At 42.4% G+C, this 20,462-nt stretch overlaps 1 long non-coding RNA gene across 2 annotated transcripts in view; it reads left to right on the plus strand.

Moving 5' to 3' along the window:
• Positions 1-1,948: 1,948 nt before the first annotated feature.
• LOC137749851 (uncharacterized) overlaps positions 1,949-20,462 on the plus strand; it is a 75,891-nt gene continuing 57,377 nt past the window's right edge. For both annotated transcript variants that reach the window (XR_011070300.1, XR_011070301.1), the window contains exons 1-2: positions 1,949-2,376; positions 8,673-8,782. This is a non-coding gene — a long non-coding RNA (uncharacterized lncRNA). The remainder of the gene's footprint in view (positions 2,377-8,672; positions 8,783-20,462) is intronic.

Consider the following 20,462-nt stretch of genomic DNA (forward strand, 5'->3'; position numbering starts at 1 on the left):
AGCAAATCTGACCAGGGTATCTTCACCCTCTTTTCCATTTTCTGATTTGAGCAGAAGTCAGGCTCATTGGTAATCAGTCAACATAACTAATCAATGCTTCTCTCTGTCCTGAATTTGTGATTCAATTATCCTAATGATGTGCCAGAAATGTTTAGCCATCTCTGACCTGCGAGCTCTCAGAAAGTAAATATAAAGCCAAATGGATTGTTAGGCTGTGTCCCAGGCCTTGGATGAGTCTAATGAGTATGCAGGTGTCATGGAAGAATGTAGTTTTGCCTTCCCAGCATCAATCCCTCCTTCTTCTGATAACAGCATCCTGACTCCCCTGCTCTGTCCTGACTCCCAAGAGGGAGTATAAGACCCAGACTTGGCCAACCAGAAATACTCAGCATTAGTCCCAGGACTGAAAACATTTGGGAAATTATTGGGAAATACATATTTTTTCCCAGGTTTGCTAGCCTGGAAAGGAAAGACTTGGGCTAATAGTTGTTTATTTCACCACTTAAGCACCTAGATCCAGCCAAGCCTGAAGATCTCTAAACTTTTCAGTTAGGTCATTCAATGCTATTTGTGTGTGTGTGTGTTAATATTAAGTTTATCACTTGGAAACAAACAAAAAAGTCTAGTATAAAGGTGTTCTACCATGTCTAATCATGTAGTGATACCAATGACTTTTTGGTAGTAAAGGTGTTTTGTTTGCTTTTTGATTAACCACATAATATAACATAGACACAGAGTAAGAAGAAAAACACAAGACAGCAAAATGACAAAGACAGCCACATTTGTACCCCAGCTGACACTTTCCCTGTTCCATCCCTCTCTGTTTCCAGGCTCCGTTTATATAGTCACCCGATATTATCAGGATGCTGGGTTATGTACCATTCACAACTTTGAAGCATAGGAATATACCACCTATTTTAAATAAATTAACAAAACTAAATAACTAAGGACCCAGGACCTGAATGTATTTTTGTCAAATACAAATGATTTGCATATTAAGAGGCACCTTGAAAGAAGGTGATGCAAAACCCAGTGGAATAAACTAATAATGGTGGAACTTCAGGTGTTCATCTAATACAATGAACTGAATGTTTATGTCCACCCAAATTCATATGCTGAGATCCTAACTCCTGATGTGATAGTATCAGGAGGTGAGGCCTTTGGGATATGATTAGGTCATGAGGGTGGAGCCCTCATTAATGGGATTGGTGCCGTCATAAAAGAGACCCCCACAAAGCTCCCTTTCCATTATCCATCATGTGAAGCTACAGCAAGAAGATGCCATCTATGAACGAGGAAGCAAGTCCTCACCAGACACCGAATCTGCTGGCACCTTAATTTTGGACTCCCCAGCCTCCAGAACTGTAAGAAAGAAATGTTTGTTGCTTAAGCCGCCCAGGCTATGGTATTTTTGTTATAGCAGCCCAAACAGACTAAGACATGTAATATAGAATTATTGCGCACCTACCATGTGCCAGACAAGATGCTGTGACACAAAAATATACAAGTGTTCTCTTCTCTCAAAGAATTTACAACTTCAGGAAGAGATAAGTAATAAAACTGTTACACAGCAGAAAGGTAAGTAATAAAATGAAAACATTTCTTGGACACCTAACCTCTGGGGAGGGAGACAGCCGCCAGGAGAGGCTTCCTCTGGGCGCAGCACATTATTTCTAGCCCTAGCACAGTGTCTATCACAAAGTGATTGCTCTGTAAATATTTCCTATGCAACGAACAAGCTGGGATGACACCTGGGCCTTTCGGGACCTTGGATCTGCCTCCTTGGACGCTGCCCCCGCAGCTCTTTCCAAAGGGCACTCCATCAGCCTGAGAGGGGCTGCCAACGTGCTCGCTTAGCTTACTCAGCTGTGGTCTCTCCGTGGATCATTAACATCCTATTTTCAGGGCAGTAGGCTCCTGACTCCTAGCAATTAGTCAGAGAGTTTTGCACAAGATAAACAAACACAGGATTGCTTTAGGGCAAAACTCAGGTTCTAGATGTTATAGTCTAGGATTTTTGAAGGCTTGAAGAGTGAAGGCTGGGAGTTGGGGTGTGCTCTGAGCCTGGCTACAGCTATCCTAGAACAATTCCAAAGGAAGCTGAGAAGGTAGAGGCATCGACCAGTGACCCCCCTAATTGTGTTGATCAAAGTGAATGAATTCCGGTGAAAAGCCAACTCCAGGGGCTGGAGGACCCAGCGCTGATCCACCTGGCAGCACACGTACGTCCAAGAACTCAGCCCGCACATTGTAAAGAGTATGCTTGAGCATTATCAGCCAAGCAGAGAAGGGAAGAAATGGAGTAAGCAAGAGGGGACAACAGCTTAGAGAGGTGAAAAAGCAGAAAACTCTCACGGAACTGGATAGTAGCTTCAGGTATGTAAGTACTTTGTGTGTGTGTCTGTCTGTCTGTCTGTCTCTGTTTGTCTGTGTACATGTGTGTTCACTCTTCATGTCCCGGTCAGGGCAGAATTCCCATTAGGCACAGTGGGCACAATACCTAGGGCCCATGACTCTTTAAGTATCTTTTTTTTTTTTTTTGGCTGTGCTGCACGGCTTGCGGGATCTTAGTTCCCCAACCAGGGATCAGGGATTGAATCTGGGCCATGGCAGTGAAAACACCCAGTCCTAACCACTGGACAGCCAGGGAATTCCTAAGTATCATTTTTTAATTTTATTTTAAAATCAGAAGAAACAAATGAATATGACAACAATGATTCCAGCCTGGGTTTTATTCACCTCTATACCAACAGAGCTATAAAATATTATTTTTATATTTTTTTATGGAGGAAGAGGCCCATGATGGCAAAAGTGCCTAGAACCCATAAAGTGGTAAGGGCCCCACGGCCCCAGTATCTAGAACAGCACACGAGTTGGCAAAACTCAATAAACTGCTGAATGAAGGAGTCAACTGTAAGTGGTCCTGTTTGACCGGAAAGCAGGACAAGCGTTGGATAGAGAAGAACTAGTGGATGACCTTGACTGCTGGTTAAAAAGCTTGGACATGATCTTACGGGATACAGGGAGTCCTGAGAGGTGAGTGACAGTCCGGCTGGAGCTTGCAAAGCCTCCTCTGGCTGTTCTGGGGGAAGGTAGAGACTGGAGGCAGGGCCAGCACTGCGGTGGAAGCAAGGAGGACACTCAAGGAGCAGGAGGCCCTTTTGGTAAAGCATCCCTTCTGGCCAGTGTTTCCCAAAGTGCAGCACCCAAACCTCTGCCAGCACTTGGACAATTTGGGGTAGCAAGTTCCCATGGCATCAGACAACCTCCCTCTTCACTCATCTCCCAGTGCCGCTTGTTCCATCAAGGGAAAAGTCTGTTTGGTGAAAGTCTATCTTTAAACCCTCTCTAATCCTGGCTCATATCCCTTTGTAACCGTGGGAACAGGACCAAGGTCTTCGGGGGCAACTGTATCTGGTTATTACTTGATAATGTTATTTCTGTTTTCATCGTATTTATTTGCCAAGTTGTCTTCCGTTTATACCAAGCAATCCTGGATTTTCCATTTATCATAGTGAGATCAAGTTTCTTGCTAAAAGAATTATCTGAATAAATAAAAGGGCAAGTCAATTAGAAGTAACATTATGAAAGCAGTTATGGAGTCTGTAGACAGATATGACTAAAATAAACATCAAGGTGGTACTCAAACGTCTGGAGTTTGGGGAATGTTTTTCTGTGCAAAAGGCGAAACCTGACGTATCGTCCTATGTTGTCTCTCGTTCTCCGCCTCACCAATTGTTCCAGAAATGCTTTTTCTGCAGACAGACTTGCAGGCCTTGGAGCAGAAAGAAGGCACTCCCAGGGAGGCCCCTGGCACACACTCAAGATTCGGGAAGCGGAAGATTTGCCCTCCTGCTTCCACCTCTTCTCTCCTCTCTAGATGACAGCAGACATCTGAGACCAGGACAGTGTCAAGAACTGCAGAGGGTCAGAGATTTTAGCCCTCTTGCATGCTAACAAGTTAGTCAACCATAGTTTTATTGGTATTGGTAAAAGACATGAGACTCCTGCATCAGAAAAAAAGGACAGTTTATTCCTCACAGAAGTAGCCAGAGTATGAACATTTTTGGTGCTGGTTCCCCCAACCCCCACTCTGACAGGGCATCATGAAGAGGGTCAGATTACAGCTGCACACACGGTGGGTTGCAATATAGGAGAGGACCCCTTAGCTTAGGGAGCCTGAACCTATTATAAGAGGCAGTAAGCAAGCCAGCCCTTTGCTCCAGAGAGAGGCATTATCTTAATTATGTTGGACAGTAAGCATGCCTGCCCTTTGACCTGAGGGGACATACCATCTCTATCTTCATTACACAAACATGCTTGAAAAGTCCAGAGCAAAAGGCAGTTAGTGTCTTCTTCATAAGGTATGAAAAAGAGGCCCATGGAGAAGAGCCTCCCAATAGCCAGCAGCTCGTACTTCATCAGAGCCTTAGCTACCCTCCAAAGCCGGCCCTGTGTAGTAGGCGTATTGGAGTTTGTAGCCAGACACGCATTGTTAACATTTATTGAAAACTTCTCAGGCCCTTCAGGTGCGTTGTCTCATGGCAATAGCTCCTTGAGGTGGCTATTATTCCCATTTTATAGATGAAGAAGCTAAGGTAAATAAGGTGTCCAAGATCACTCAGTTAGAAGTGGGAGAGCGGGATTCTAACACAGCCCGGTCTGACTTCAGATTACTGATATCCCTGCTATACAAACATTTATTTCCCAAATAAAGTTAGATAGCCAGGAATATTTATGCTTGCTTTTTACCCACTACACTCTCCTGCACTGCACTTTTCAAAGGCAAGACTAGTCCAGGGAAAGGCTTTCCTACATTCCAGCTGGGGCCTGGGCCAGCTCCAGTGGTGATCCAGTGGTCTACCTCATCTCCTTATGGATCCTGGCTCCTTGAAAGTCAAGGTTCCAGCAGAGCCACAGCCTCTGTTACCACCCCTGGAGCCAGGGATGGTTTTACTTTGGCTCAAGATCAAGGAAAAGACCTGGGTGGGAGCTGGGCATGAGGGTCATAACTGGGGGCAGGCAGAGAAACTGGGGTGCATGGTTGCCTAGCATCTGAGTGAATAAATGAGACTGATTCAATGAGTCATAAATAAAAATGCCTAAATGAGGGAAGAAGGACTAAGATTAATGATGACAAAGCTTCACTCAATCACTAAATACTAATTATGATCCTTTGTTACCTTAATATTCATTTTCTTTCCTGGCAATATCAGCTCCACTTCACAGATGGTGAAATTGCTTCCCTGAAACAGAGCCTGAGATGATACAGCAAGCTGGTGATAAAACAAGTAGTAGAACCCAGGTCTCCCACCTCCCACTGCAAGCTCTTTCCAACAGGCTGCGCTGCCTGTCAGAGCCCTGAGTACAAACCACTGATGGCAAGAAGCACGGCTAAAACTCAATGGCAACAGGTTATGTGAGATACACCTCCATCATTTCACCTCTCAAGTGATCCAGGCATCAACCCTCTTGGGTCCTTCTCAGCCCTGCAGTGGCTTCTCCATCCGATGCTTACCATCCCCAGAACCCGCCATCACCTTATATACCATCTTCAGCTAAAGACAAAAGAAGATGCTGAGGGTGGGGGAGTCAGTTCTAGGAGGTGAGCAGGAAAAGCACCGTAAACAAGGGTAAGGTTGTGATGATTTTTAAGCCATTGCCCTCTCCTTAGTAAGAGTTCCTAGAGATTTGGTCATCCTCCTCTCCCAGGTACTGGGAGGGAGACACCCTTACAAATAGAGATTTTTCCCTTGCAAATGTAAATATTTGTTACAAAAGGGTAACTCCTACTTGGTTTTCAGAGTTTTTCCCATGGCTGCTGCTTCTTAGAAAATAACCAGCTTAAAATAGTTAAGATGCCAAAGAGACATATTTTGGGGTGGCAAATTCTGCTCCCCTACATGATCATATTTCTGCCTTATTTCCTAGTTTTAGATGGTTCTCCCTAGCAAGTCTTACCCTTCATATTATTATGTTGTTTTTGTAGATGGTGATGAGGCCCTGTTCCTTGGTCCTCTCAAGGAGTTAAAACCAAGCAGGACCCTGTGGGGCTCCTGGACAGAGAAGACTTTCTGTCCCCCACTTCCTGTTTATAGGGAACAGCCTCCATGACCTCCGTTGAGTTCCAAAGGGCAGGTTCAAACAGTTGCTAATCAAGGGAGAAGCAGCCAAGAAACCACCTGAGGTAAGATTAAAGAGACCAGAGAAGGGCTTCCCTGGTGGCGCAGTGGTTGAGAGTCTGCCTGCCAATTCAGGGGACACGGGTTCGAGCCCTGGGCTGGGAAGATCCCACATGCCGCAGAGCAACTAAGCCCGTGTGCCACAACTACTGAGCCTGCGCGTCTGGAGCCTGTGCCCCGCAACAAGAGAGGCCGCGATAGTGAAAGGCCCACCCACCGCGATGAAGAGTGGACCCCGCTTGCCGAAACTAGAGAAAGCCCCCGCACGAAACGAAGACCCAACACAGCCAAAAAAAACCCAAAAAACTAGACTATAGCATTTACAAAAAAAAAAAAAAAAGAGAGAGACCAGAGAAGCTCATCAAGATTAGGAGATGGACCACCTGAGACGAGATTAAAGGAGTGCAGACCCTGCACACACCCTAATCTTACCAGAAACCCCACCCTTGAACCGCTGCTATAAAACTCCTCATCAAATTCTCCTGGGTTGGGACACACAGTTTCTGGGGCAGGAGTCCGCTTTGTCCCCCTTTGCCTGGCAAAGCAATAAAGTTATTCTTTTCTACTTCACCCAGCACTCTGTCTCCAAGATTTGATTCACCACTGGTGCACAGAGGCCAAACTTTTGGCATCAGAATCCCCAACTATCCCTATCCTGGGCCTTTTCTGTGGTCCCTTTTCCCTGCTGCTACCAAGTCTGTTCAGGATCAAGATGTTGACCTATCACCCCAGTGTCACTGAAAAATTAATTAATAGTCCATTTAAGGGCTTCCCTGGTGGCACAGTGGTTAAGAATCCGCCTGCCAGGGCTTCCCTGGTGGCGCAGTGGTTAAGGATCTGCCTGCTGATGCAGGGGACATGGGTTCAAGCCCTGGTCTGGGAGGATCCCACATGCCGCGGAGCAACTAGGCCCGTGAGCCACAATTACTGAGCCTGCGCGTCTGGAGCCTGTGCTCCGCAACAAGAGAGGCCGCGATAATGAGAGGCCCGTGCACCGCGATGAGGAGTGGCCCCCACTTGCCGCAACTAGAGAAAGCCCTCGCACAGAAACGAGGACCCAATACAGCCATAAATAAATAAATAAATAAATAAATAAACCCAAAGTTAAAAAAAAAAAAAAAGAATCCGCCTGCCAACGCAGGGGACACGGGTTCAAGCCCTGGTCCGGGAAGATCCCACATGCTGCAGAGCAACTAAGCCCGTGCACCACAACTACTGAGTCTGCGCTCTAGAGCCCATGAGCCACAACTACTGAAGCCCACGTGCCTAGAGCCCGTGCTCTGCAACAAGAGAAGCCACCGCAATTAGAAGCCTGCGCACTGCAACGAAGAGTAGGCCCCACTCGCCGCAACTTGAGAAAGCCCGCGTGCAGCAACAAAGACCCAACGCAGCCAAAAATAAATAAAAATATAATAAATAAATTTTAAAAAATAGTCAATTTAAGAAAGAAATAGAAATTTTTATTTGAGCCAATCTGAGGATTATAACCTGGGAGACAGTCTTTCAGAAAGCTCTAAGGACTGTTCCGCCTATTAGAAGTCAAAGCACAGTTATATACATTTTTGAGATAAAGGGTTATACATTAAATGACATATTGATGGTTTACACAATCCAGATCCGCATGTGCAAAGCAAGTAATGAGTCATCTTGACCCCTTACAAGATTAAGAAGGAATGTTATTGATAGGGACAGAGTAAAGGGACAAAGTAGGTAAATAGCTAATCCCACTAGGGGATTGTAAGTAAAGAAAAAAAAAGCATGGGAGACACCTGTAAGTTAATGATCACTCAAGAAAGCAGGTTTGCTTAACCACAAAACCAAGCAGGCTTGCTTAGCAACAAAACCATGCAACAGAAGCATGAGACATGCCGCAAAACAATAAAACAATTGTGGCATGAGACCCACATCCTGCCCAGTGAGCTCAGTAAATTAATGACCCCTAGGACACACTCTCTGCACACATTAAAAAAATAATAATAATTTATGGAAAGGTGAAAGACCCTCTTTCAAAGTGAAAGACCCTCATTGTACTGAGACCTGAAATAATTTTTCCATAGTGCCATGACAGTCCCAGCTTGACTGTGTAGAGACAAGAAAACTCCCCCACCTGACATGGAGGAGGAACTGATGATGGAAGTGTGACATCTACTCAAGAATGAGGAAGAAGGTGGTCTTCTCCCCCTCCCCACTTTTCCTTTGATTATAAAACTGTGGCCCACTAAGTTCTTGGGGCATGGCATCCTCTCGCCCTCCCACCTGTAAGCCTCATAAGTGTCCTATTCTAATAAATCACTTTGCTTCTCGCTGAATTCTTTCTGCACTGAGACATAAAGAACTGGAGCTCCTTGGAGCCCCCCAAAATGCCACTTAGTGGTTTCATTATCTCCTAGGGAGGTCTGGTAAATGCAGGAGACCCAATGGGCAGAGAAAAGTTTTATGTTTAAATTCTTCTTGCCTTGCCATACAATATGAATTTTCTTTCATCCTCAGGCAATAAGTCTGATGCTTGGTCAGGAGCTGGAGACCGCGAGAGAGCTTCCTATCAGCTTTCAAGGACATGACTCCTGATGCAAACAGACAACAGAATACTTAGGTTCCAGGTAACTTCACTCTCCTCTTTTGCCACTCTTGTATTTAAAATGTCTTCTTCTCACTGCCTTTCTTTATTAACCTCAGTTTCTGTTGGAAAGTCAAATGCCTCCAAGGAAAGTCATGGTGTTCAGAGGCAAATGAGCAGAAAATCTGCTTCTGGCTAATTGGGAAATGTACCATGAGCAAAAAGTCTTCTCTTCAAAGGGGACCCTGTGGTCCTGCCCTTGTTTTCAGGGGAGGAAACTAAAGATGACGTTGGGGGGAAAGATTGCTTACATGTCTCTCTTTCTCCCCTTGTTGATGTTCACATTTTTTCCCTTGTAATTAATTTCCCCAGAATAATTTTAACCAACATGGTAAAACATTCATAACGTAATCCTGGTCCTTTGTTTCAGAAAAATGGGCCTTTGGACAGGGAAATAATAACTTTTAAAATATCTTGAAATAATGTCTTATAATAAGTACAGACACTCGCCTGTGTACAGAAGAAACTCCAAATAACGGTGTCTTATAAGAGCAAAGACAATAATATATTTCTCTTTCTCCCCCTAAAATGCAAGTAGTTTTGGTGGTTCTGCTTTGCAAAGCTGTCAGGAGCCCAGGAGCCTTTCACTTTATGGTGTTTTCATCTCTAAGATGTTGTCCTTGTTCCCATGGTCCAAGGTCCACATTCCAACCAGTAGAAAGGGGAAAATGACAAAAGGAAGGACCACACATTACATTATAAAGCATAATTTAGAAGCTGTCCACAACACTTCCTCTCACAGTCCTTTGGACAAAGTGCAGTCTTATGGACATACTTTATTACAAAGGAGGCTGGGAAATGTAGTTTTCATACTGGGAAGACTGTACAGAAAAAAAAAAAAACAACTTCTGGATCTCTTAATAGAGAAAAGGAGAATGGCTTTTAGAGAATAGAAAGCAGTTTGTACCATCGCTAGATAGCCAAGTATTTGACAATTTACAGACCTGATTGATGATTTTACTGGTTTTTTTGTCAGAGGCTCCTTTAAGAGACATTTATCCAAGACAGAGTTATTAAATACTTGGAATTCTTTCCATTGAATTATGTAACAAGTGAAAAATGTGAGTTCCTTTTGTGGATATATATGTGTGTGGGTGGACATATATGTTTATCTATTTAAATATATATATTTATTTGCCCTGGAAATTTCTTCAAGGATACTCAGAAAACTGTTATAAATAATTAACTTTGAAGAGTAGAACAGGTTGTGAAGAGGAGGGAGGCTTTACATTTCATTTTATTCCTTTCTGTATTGTTAAATACACTTACCATGTACATATATAATAATGAGAGCTAGTTAATTAAAATAAGGGAGATTCTGGCTTTGATTCAAAAGCATACAATTTAAAGTTGGAAAGGAATTTAGAGGAAATTCAAGTCAAGATATACTATCAAATAAGAAAGAAAAAAAAGGCAGTTGAAGATTCCTTTGACTACTATGATCCTGTTTGGGTTTTTTAAATTATATATAATGATGTAATAAAAAATTCACATTTTAAGGCAACACAAGAAAAATTTAAACATAAAACTTTTTCTCTGCCCTTTGGCCTCTTCCCTCCCCTCTAGTGTGCATTGTGCATCTGCATTATGCATTAACCAAGCCTCCCCAATGGCAAAAATACCTGATCAACCATAAAGATCAATTTTTCTTCTCCTGGCACCAGTTATCCTTAGAAGACAACATTCCTTTCTCAACCCTGTAAGGGGTCATGATGACCCGCCACTTGCCTTATATGTGCAGACATCTTTGGTGAACTTTATGTACAATGCTAATATATCATTTCTCTTAAAGACAGCGATTGGTGCAGAACAGACTGGTCAGACAACCTGGGGAGATACTGGGCCACACGAAATGGAAGTTCTTAGCTTAAATACTTATGACCTTATTAATGTTACTAGCTGTATTACTTGTATTCTGCCTATTTTACAAGACTATTGTTTCTTGCATTACCAAATGTGTGACTGAGTCTTAGATAAAATTAGTGATGATTAAGCAACTTGAAAGATCAATGATTGTAACAGTGTAACTCTAGATATGGGAAGAAGCAACAAGAAGGAACTATTTCCTGGACCATAACAGACTAGTAAGACAGGTGGTCCAGAGGTTCTGGCTACTGTTAACAGGGTCCAGTCCTGTAACAGCACATTTAGTGACCTATCAACAAAATCCTCCTTGACCTGGGGATGACCATTCTTAGCATCACAGGACAAACTGGTCCCTAAATGCCTCCCAAACCTTTATAAAAATTAAGACCAAAAGGGAATGGTTTGTAAAATAATGTTGCCCACTATCCAGTTCGACACGAGTCAAGTCTGTAGCCACTGCAGTCACTGACCTACAATAAACCCTGAAAGGAATTCAGGGCAAAAGTCAGGATGAGGCACTTTGTGCTCTAGGAAAACTGGCAGAACTGGCCCTCAGATCGTCAGATATTTTCAGGAGAAAATTTTTTGAATCCAGTTTCTCACATCTTCTCATACTTAGAAAAGCACTAGAGCCATTAACTAAGCTATCTGTTCCTTGTGAATAGCAGTAACCTTTTACCAAGATGTGTGCTTGACTGCACGTACCCCTTTGCCAAAATCACATATATCCTGGCCTCTTTGTTTACCTCTTCAGAACAGTCCTCAGAGCTTTCTAAAAGACTGTCTCCCAGGTTATAACCCACAGGTTGGCTTGAATAAAATTTTCCACTTCTCTCTTAGATTGACTATTAATTTCTTCATTGGCAATAGGATATAAATATACACATGTAGGTGTGTATATGGATAGATAGAGCTACATAAAAAAAGAAACAAATTGGAGAAGTACACATCATATTGTGAACTCCATTTATCTCTAGAGATTAGGGATGTGAAGGAGTTTCACTTTCTATTTTATTTATTTGTGGAGTGATTTTATTATTATGTTGACTCATTTGACTCCTTTTTTAGCAGGAAAAAAAAAAAAAGATAAAAATGGAAAGATTCTGCTGGGAAGGAAGACATTTTCCTCTACCCTCCAGGTTCTTCTGGCTGTTCTAAGAATTAAACTGATATGAGACAGATTAACAGGAGAAAATCAAACAAAAATTGAATAACACGTATACATGGGAGAGACCCAGGAAAACTGAGTAACTCTTCCAAATAGGCAAAACCCTCACCTTAAACACCAACCTCAGCTAAAGACAAGAGGTTGTTAAAGGTAGGAGACACAGTTTTGGGAGGTGACCAGGAAAAGCACAATAAACAAGGGTAAGGTTGTTATGGAAATTCAAGTCCTTGCCTTCTCCACTGATAAGAGTTTCTAGAGATTTGGTCATCCTCCTCTTCCAGGTACAGAGAGGGAGACACCCTTACAATTGGAAATTTCCCTTGCAAATGTAAATGTTTCTAACAAAAGGGTAACTCCTACTTGGTTTTCAGAATTTTTCCCATGGCTGCTATTTCTTAGAAAATAATCAGCTTAAAATAAGTAATATGCCAAAGAGATATATTTTGGGTTGGCAAATTCTGCTCCCCTAAAAATTCCAAGGAGTTTTAAAATTCCTTCTGCCACAGCTCTACCATCCAGGCTCTGATTAATTCTAGTGAAGGAGAATTCATTTATTCATTACAGAAAAATGTATGAAATATGGCCCACTGTGCTGAGCCCTAGGAATACAAAGATGAAATAAATCTAGAAAGGTCTTCTCATTGGAGCCCCAAGTAGTGAAATGAGGGTAAGGATGGAAGAGGAGAGAAGCAGAATATAGGAGAGGGTGAAACTGAGCAGGAACCTGTCCGGCGCTCCTGGGTACAAAAGCCTTTCTGTGTCCCCCATTTCTAGTTTGTAGGAAAAAGGCTTCAGCCTCCTAGACCTTCCCTGAGTACCAGAGGGCAGATCCAAACAGTTTGCTTATCTGGGAAGGGAGGGAATGCAGAAACAAAGGAGGAGCAGTCAAGAAACAATAGTGCAGCAATGGGGCCTGTTTTCTCCTCAAGGAATATATATAACAATATATCTTTGAGTTCTTTTACAGGAACTAATGCCCCCACCCAGGTGGAGGATGGTAATTTCAGGCTGAGCACACGATTTCTGAAACACCACCCTGTTACCTTAACAGCAAGCAATCAGAAGAAAGCCACACGCCCTGCAGCCCTCACTCCAAATTTTGCCTATAAAACTTTTCTCTGAAAACCATCAGGGAGTTTGGGTCTTTTGAGCCCAAGCCACCCGTTCCCCATGTGTGGCCCTGCAATAAATCTCTCTCTGCTCCAAACTCTGACATTTCAGTTTGTTTGGCCTCACTGTGCACTGGGCACATGAACTTGCATTTGGCAATAAGGGAAGAGGAGAACATTGTTAGGATGGATCCTGCCAGGCTTGTTCATGGTTGCGAAACCATGCAACTCAGATTGGGACTTGAACCCACAGTCTTTTAACTGAGATCACACACCTGGTCTCAGGACTTAATGAAGCTCAGGTTCTTGATGTCTAGTCGCAGAGAGAATTCAGTGAGAGACAAAGTGATGGGTAAGAAGTGATTTATTAGAGAGACACACTCCACAGACAGAGTGTGGGCCATCTCACACACTGGTGAGAGGCACCAAGGTACAGGGTTGTCAGTTTTTATAGGGGTGAGTAATTTCATAGGCTAATGAGTGGGAGGTGTATTCAGCTATATTGGGGAAGGGGTGGGGATTTCCAGGAATTGGGCAACTGCCCACTTGTTGACCTTTTATGGTTGGCCTTGGAACTGTCACGGCACCTGTGGGTGTGTCATTTAGTGTGCTGATGTGTTACAGTGAGCCTATACTGAGACTCAATGTCTAGTGGAAGTCGATTTGTCAGCCATCTTGGACCTAGTTGGTTCTAACAAGTTTATGCCATTTCCTCAGGCTATGTCATTCTTTTAAAGGTTGTGCCCTGCCCCCTTCCCTGCTGTTTCACTTGTAGCCCCAGCTCCTAGACTAGTGGTGATGCCAAAACTGGCCTCTGTACACTGACACTGAATTAAATCTCAGAAACAGAGTTTTGGGTGAAGCAGAAAAGAGTAGCTTTATTGCTTTGCCAGGCAAAGGGGGCCACAGCAGGCTAATGCCCTCAAAACTGAGTGTCCCGACCTGGAGGGGGTAGTGAGGGGTTTTATAGTAATGGTTCAAAGAGGAGGGTGTGATCAGCTCATGGACTTTCTTCTGATTGGTTGGTGGTGAGGTAAGTGGGAGTCAGCATCATCAACCTTCTGGTTCCAATAGGTCTGGGGTCTACGTGCTTGTGGCCAGCATATAGTTAACTTCTCCCACCTGGTGGGGGTTTCAGTATCTGCAAAACAACTCAAGGATATTATGTGTGTCCCTTGAGGGGGAACCAGGACTCTGCCCAAAGGCTGCACTATTGTTTCCTGACTGCTTGCTCCTCCTTTGTCTCCCCATCTCCTCCCTTCCCTGATTAGCAACTGTTTGAACCTGTTGGTTGGAACTCAGGGAAGGTCATGGAGGCTGGATGAAACCTATTTCCTGTAATCAAGATTGGGGGATACACAGAAAGTCTTTTGTGGAAAGTCTTTTGAAGGAGCCTCACAGGGTCCTTCTCGGTTTCAGGGGATGGCACAGAAAAATGCTCAGCAAATATTTGTGGAGCAAATGAGTAGCAGAGGAGGAAGAAATGGCAAACAATCTGACTTGTCAGATGGAACAGTTCTATCAGCAGTGTAATTAAGATTCAGAGATAGGATAAACTAAGGCAGTTGTGATGGTCCATTAGTGGTGGGGTGCAGGGAGCGCAGAATTGGATCTCTGAAAAAGGGAATTAAAAGAGTCTAATCCTTAGGCTACCCTTTCTTCTGTGACATCTTCCTCCTGTACCTTCCACTCATTGGCATTTTGTTATATAAATGAAGGTGTTGTGCTGGTATGATGATTAGAAAGTTAATGATAATTATAATCGCTTCCTTTGGTTCTCCTGCCATTAGTCTAGATATATTTCGTTTGGTATACATTTTATTCAATTATACTGAGCTGGCTTTGATGATGCAAAAATACAAAAGAGTTCACTGTTAATTATAACGGAATATTTACATAATTCCCAAGCAGTCTCAAATTTAGTTCATCCTTTCATAGTGAACCTCAAAGGGTGATTTTGAGTTTCCTTATAATGTTCTTTACTTCTGCAATTTCTTTACAGTGAAACTGTGTTACCTTTATAATAATACTTTCTGGGGGAAACAATAGACCAAAAATAAGTAAAACAACAATAAATTTTATTTCTTCTAATCATTCCAAAATTTTAGCGGCATTGAAAATTACCTGTAAGGGGCCAGTGTGGAGGTAGGAGAGGGGAGAATTTTCCAGACTGTTGAAATGAAAAGAGATCATTTCTCCCTTCCCCTTGCCAGAACAGTGCCAGGAGAAACTTAGTGGTTGTAACTCCTCTCCCTAACCTTTTGTTGTGTCTATAATCTCTAGAGGGAACTAAGCCTCTGGCCAGTTTTACAACCCAGAAATATTTTTCAAAGGTCTGGGATTTTTCCCTTTTGAAATGTAAACTTCTGAAAAGATAATATCCCAGCCTCCCTGTCACTGAGGGCACCTTATCTGGGAGCTAGCAGGAGGGGATAGAGAAGTCTAACTTTTCAGTGCACTCAGGGAAGCCCAGTGCCATCACAATTAATCCAAATAAAAGACAACTCTTCGGCCCCTCAATATACCATCAAACTCCCATATCCTCAGTGCCATCTGGATATGGATGGGATTCTCTACTTTGCATCTAGAAGTTGGATCTTTCAGGCCAAGCCAGGGAAGCCCTGCAGCTGAGATTTCCTAAATCTGAACTGGGAGCCTTAAAGTGTAGTCTCAGCTCAAGCACTGAGAAGCAGTTGGAAAAGACCCTCAGGGATTAGCTCTCAAAGCTCTTCCATTTCATCCTCCGGAAAGGGGAACTGGTTAATCCTTTCCATTTAAATTGCTCTGAGATTCATTCAGCCTTTGCTGGGCAGCCTGTCTCCTGTCTGCTATCTTTTCCTCCCACTTCAAGGAGACAATGGATCAAATCCACAACCAACATGAACATCCTACAAACCTCTGCCAAGAATTTGATTAATGTCTGCCCCAAAGCACCACAGACAACTGATGCAAAAAGTATGCCTTGGAGTGTCTGAGCAACTCTAACGTATCCTCCTACTCTGGAAAATGGCTTTTTGAATACACTGAGTAAACGAGGGCTTTATGCCAAAATAAGATGGCAGTTTTTCTTTCTTGTCCAAAACCCTAGATGGAAATTATTGGCCAAATGACTCAAAAAGGAAGAGTGAAGTGTAGCATCATCCAGGCCATGACTGCAAAGCTGGTACTTGGTGACAGGTGAGCTGGTTAATGGTGTTATAAATATACATCGTGTTTCTGGAAAATTCAATCTAGGAGAAAACAAATACAAAAGAAACATAGTTTCTTAATTTTTTTATCTCTTATCTCAGTTTAGTGGTCTTTGTAAATAAAGAATATAAGTTGGCCAAAGGAATAAACTCCAATGCAAAGAGTGAGGTAAGATGCATCTTAACCAAAGAGGAAGACTCAGAGTTGTCCTGGGATGGGGAGCAGACCAGGCCTTGGATGTCACTGGACAGTGATATCTGGAATAATGTCAAAGAAATACCAGGTCTATAAGATTCAGAGTTAATTAGATTTGGGCAGCATGTATGCATTCAACAAATATTTATTAAGCATGTGCTTGGTGCTGGCGCAAAACCAGACATGATACCTTTCCTCAAGGAGTATATTGTCAAATAAAGAAGACAGATATTTATCAGACACACAAAAACAAACGTTTCACCTCATATGTACTGAATGAAAGGGTCTCAGATAGGTGGTTTTAACCCAGAGGGAGCAGAGGAGGCTCCCCTGATGAAATGATGCTTAAGAAAGATGAGAGTACAGAGAGGAAGGAAGAGTGATTAGGAAGAGGGAACTGGCATGTGCACAAGTCTTGGCCAGAGGGAGAGGGGCAAGTATCCGGAACAGAAGGAACACAGGCATGGGCAGAGCAGAAAGAGATGAAGGAGGAAAAGGGCATCCGATTTGCATCTTAAAAAGACATCTCAAATGAGCTATAAAACTATGAAAAGACATGGAGGAAACATAAAGGCTAAGTGAAAGAAGCCAATCAGAAAAGGCTACATAGGGGACTTCCCTGGTGGCACAGTGGTAAAGAATCTGCCAGCAAATGCAGGGGACACGGGTTCGAGCCCTGGTCTGGAAGATCCCACGTGCCGTGGAGCAACAACTGTGCACCACAACTACTGAGCCTGTGCTCTAGAGCCTGCGAGCCACAATGACTGAGCCCATGAGCCACAACTACTGAAGCCCACGTGCCTAGAGCCTGTGTTCCACAACAAGAGAAGCCACTGCAATGAGAAGCCTGTGCACTGCAACGAAGAGTAGCCCCCGCTCGCCGCAACTGGAGAAAGCCCGCGTGCAGCAACGAGGACCCAACACAGCCAAAAATAAATAAATAAATAATTTTTTAAAAAGGCTACATATATACTGTATGATTCCAACTATATGATGTACAGGAAAAGGCAAAACTATGGAGACAGTAGAAAGATCAGTGGTTGCCAGGGGTTGGGGGGAGGGACGGATGACTAGGTGGAGCACAGAGGATTCCTAAGGCAATTAAATTATTCTGTATGATACTTAAAAAAAAATTATTTATTTATTTGTTTATTTGGTTGTGCCAGGTCTAATCAATGAATTTGGTAAAATAGCAGGATACAAAATTAATGCACAGAAATCTCTTGCATTCCTATACACTAACAATGAAAAATCTGAAAGAGAAATTAAGGAAACACTCCCATTTACCACTGCAACAAAAAAAATAAAATACCTAGGAATAAACCTACCCAAGGAGACAAAAGACCTGTATGCAGAAAACTATAAGACACTGATGAAAGGAATTAAAGATGATACAAACAGATGGAGAGATATACCATGTTCTTGGATGGGAAGAATCAACATTGTGAAAATGACTACACTACTCAAAGCAATCTACAGATTCAGTGCAATCCCTATCAAACTACCAATGGCATTTTTCACAGAACTAGAACAAAAAATTTCACAATTTGTATGTAAACACAAAAGACTCCAAATAGCCAAAGCAATCTTGAGAAAGAAAAATGGAGCTGGAGGAATCAGGCTCCCTGACTTCAGACTATACTACGAAGCTACAGTAATCAAGACAGTACAGTACTGCCGCAAAAACAGAAATATAGATCAATGGAACAGGATAGAAAGCCCAGAGATAAACCATGCACATATGGTCACCTTATCTTTGATAAAGCAGGCAAGACTATACAATGGAGAAAAGACAGCCTCTTCAATAAGTGGTGCTGGGAAAACTGGACAGCTACATGTAAAAGAATGAAATTAGAACACTCCCTAACACCATACACAAAAATAAACTCAAAATGGATCAAAGACCTAAATGTAAGACTGGACACTATAAAACTCTTAGAGGAAAACCTAGGCAGAACACTCTATGACATAAATCACATCAAGATCCTTTTTGACCCACCTGCTAGAATAATGGAAATAAAAACAAAAACAAATGAGACCTAACAAAACTTAAAAGCTTTTGCACAACAAAGGAAACCATAAACAAGACGAAAAGACAACCCTCAGAATGGGAGAAAATATTTGCAAATGCAGCAACTGACAAAGGATTAATCTCTAAAATATACAGGTAGCTCAATATCAAAAAAACAAACAACCAATCCAAAAATGGGCAGAAGACCTAAATAGACATTACTCCAAAGAAGATATACAGATTGCCAACAAACACATGAAAGGATGCTCAACATCACTAATCATTAGAGAAACGTAAATCAGAACTACAATGAGGTGTCACCTCACACTGGTCAGAATGGCCATCATCAAAAAATCTACAAACAATGAATGCTGGAGAGGGTGTGGAGAAAAGGGAACCCTCTTGCACTGTCGGTGGGAATGTAAATTGATACAGGCACTATGGAGAACAGTATGGAGGTTCCTTAAAAAACTACCAATAGAACTACCATATGACCCAGCAATCCCACTCCTGGGCATATACCCTGAGAAAACCATAATTCAAAAGGAGTCATGTACCACAATGTTCATTGCAGCACTATTTACAATAGCCAGGATATGGAAGCAACATAAGTGTCCTTCGACAGATGAATGGATAAAGAAGATGTGGCACATATATACAATGGAATATTACTCAGCCATAAAAAGAAACGAAATTGAGTTATTTGTAGTGAGGTGGCTGGACCTAGAGTCTGTCATACAGAGTGAAGTAACTCAGAAAGAGAAAAACAAATACCGTATGCTAACACATATATATGGAATCTAAAAAAAAAATAAAAAATAAAATGGTTCTGATGAACCTAGGGGCAGGACAGGAATAAAGACGCAGACGTAGAGAATGGACTTGAGGACACGGGGAGGGGGAAGGGTAAGCTGGGACGTAGTGAGAGAGTAGCATTGACATATATACACTACCAAATGTAAAAAAGATAGCTAGTGGGAAGCAGCTGCATAGCATGGGGAGATCAGCTCGGTGCTTTGTGACCACCTGGAGGGGTGGGATAGGGAGGGTGGGAGGGAGATGCAAGAGGGAGGGGATATGGGGATATATGTATACATATAGCTGGTTCATTTTGTTACACAGTAGAAACTAACACAACATTGTAAAGCAATTATACTACAATAAAGATGTAAAAAAAAAAAAAACCAAACAAACAAACAAACAAAAAGGTGAGGAAATTGAGGATAAAATATATATATATATATATATATATATATATATATATATATATATATATATTTAGTTAGTTATTTGGTTGTGCTGGGTCTTAATTGTGGCAGGGAGGCTCCTTATTTGAGGCTCACCAGCTCCTTAGTTGTGGCATGCAAACTCTTAGTTGCAGCATGCATGTGGGATCTAGTTTCCTGACCAGAGATCAAACCCAGGCCCTCTGCATTGGGAGGGTGGAGTCTTAACCACTGCACACCAGGGAAGTCCCTGTATGATACTTTAATGGTGGACACGGTCATTATACATTTGTCCAAACCCGTAGAATGTACAACGCCAGGAGTGGACCCTAATGTAAACTAAGGACTTTGGGTGATGATGCTGTGTCAATGTAAGTTCATCAGCTGTAACAAATGTACTACTCTGGGGGGGATGTTGATAATGGGGGAGGCTGTATATGTATATTTGTGGAGGAAGGGTACAGGAAACCTCTGTACCTTCTCCTCAATTTTGCTGTGAACATAAAACTGCTCTAAAAAATAGTCTAAAAAATATTTTTTAAACTGCTCTAAAAAATATTAAAAAATAAATAAAACTGCTCTAAAAAATATTTTTAAAATATATCTCTAGCTTCACAAGAAAGAGAGGATGGCAGGGGGTGGGGGGCATGTGCAGAATGAAAGTTAGAAGGGTATCTAAAGCAATCCAGGCAGGAGATGGCCATGTCTTAAAACCGAGCAGGACCCTGCAGGGCCTTTCCAGGTATAAGCTCCCCCATGTCCCCCGCTTCTTGTTTGTAGAAAAAAGCTTTAGTCTCCTAGGCCATCCCCAAGTTCCAAAGAGCAGACTCAAGCAGTTAATAATTAGAGAAATGAGAAAATGTAGAAACAAAGCAAAAGCAGTCAAGCAAAGAAAGTAA

Source organism: Eschrichtius robustus, chromosome 16 (assembly GCF_028021215.1).
Source record: "Eschrichtius robustus isolate mEscRob2 chromosome 16, mEscRob2.pri, whole genome shotgun sequence".
Lineage (NCBI taxonomy): Eukaryota > Metazoa > Chordata > Mammalia > Artiodactyla > Eschrichtiidae > Eschrichtius > Eschrichtius robustus.